The sequence below is a fragment of the Daktulosphaira vitifoliae genome, unplaced genomic scaffold (genome assembly GCF_025091365.1).
Source record: "Daktulosphaira vitifoliae isolate Bord-2020 unplaced genomic scaffold, ASM2509136v1 Scaffold_5, whole genome shotgun sequence".
Classification (NCBI taxonomy): Eukaryota; Metazoa; Arthropoda; class Insecta; order Hemiptera; family Phylloxeridae; genus Daktulosphaira; species Daktulosphaira vitifoliae.
In genome coordinates this window covers 28,002,291-28,003,770 of record NW_026099576.1, presented here as the reverse complement: position 1 = coordinate 28,003,770, position 1,480 = coordinate 28,002,291, and positions in this window count along the sequence as shown.

The following is a 1,480-nucleotide window of genomic DNA, read 5'->3' as shown; positions in this document are numbered from 1 at the left end:
AATCTGACAGTGATTAAAATCACTATCATAAGAAACGCTTCGATGCAAATCTGTAGATAGTGTTTAATTTAAAAAAATTGAAAAAAATGACAAAATTTACCGATTTTTAAATTAGTAATTTTTTTGGATATTTCCCCCATTTGCGGGAAACGAGGGAATTTTGTAGTGAATTTTGAGTGCTACCGACAATCCTCGTGTATTAACCAATTTTGACTACAAATTAGAGGTCGCGATTGTGAACGGGTATTAGAATACACGGAGCCCGGGTACAAGGGCAAAACATATATTAAAAACCGTGTATTTAATACCCATGCATACATTGTATATTAATATATACAATATATATAAATTTATGAGTATTTAAGGTCACGGGTATTTAAATTCCCGGGTATACACGGATATTTTTACTACACGAGTTTTAACCCCGTCATAGGTACAAACAAGAGTACTCGTGTTTTACACGAGAAATCGCGATCTCTACTACAAATTATTCACTAATTTACAGATTATTAACTTTATTTTAACTTACAGATAGTCATATAAAATTTCTGAATGTTTAATATAGGAAAACTTTTAATCGAGAGCTTTTATTTTAATATTTTCATCATTTAATCATCTCTATTTTAATTTTAAATAACTCTCAAACATATATCATTAAACATTTTTTTGCCTCTTAGCATCTAGGTATAAAAATATTAATAACTTATACATAGTCATAACATGTGTCTCACTAACAGTATTGCTTGTATATATTTTAAATATTAATAACTTCCAAAATACTCGTTCAAAAGTTGGGTCAATCATTATCTAAAGTTAATAATTTTCTATTTTTCTATTTGTATAAATATATAAGTATAAATATTTATATTTTTATAATTGATAAGATAGCTAAATAAGTATATAGTCATTAAAACAAATATAGTTGTTACCCTGAAACTACAAAATTACCCCAAAAAAATATTTTATTTTTATTTTGTTAATAAATAAATTATTTCTCATAAAAAAATTGTGTTGATCCATACACTTTTCAATAGGTTATAGCATTATAAAGTTTTTATTTAATAGTACATTTTTTAGATTTGAACCCCTCTCAAATATAGGGAAATGGTCCGATTTAAAAAAACAGTATGTCGAATGAAAGATGTATATAAATACTATTTCTCATGAAAAAACTGTATTGATCAAATGATAGGTAAAGACATCAAGCATCTATATAAAAAAAAATTATATTGATATGTTCATTTTTGAAAAAGTTACGGCAGTTTTTAGTAAAAAAAATTGAAAAAATTTCGAAAGTTAGCAATTTTTTAATTTGTAATTTTTTTGGAGGTTTCCCCCATTTACGGGGAACGAGGGAATTTTTTTCAATTTTTAAGGGTAATGTCTTCGACTAGATACGATTTGTGATCTTTTGACGTATCGTTGAAAGAAATTGGTTCGGTGAGAGCTGAGAAAAAGTGGTAACAGACACAAAAAAAAA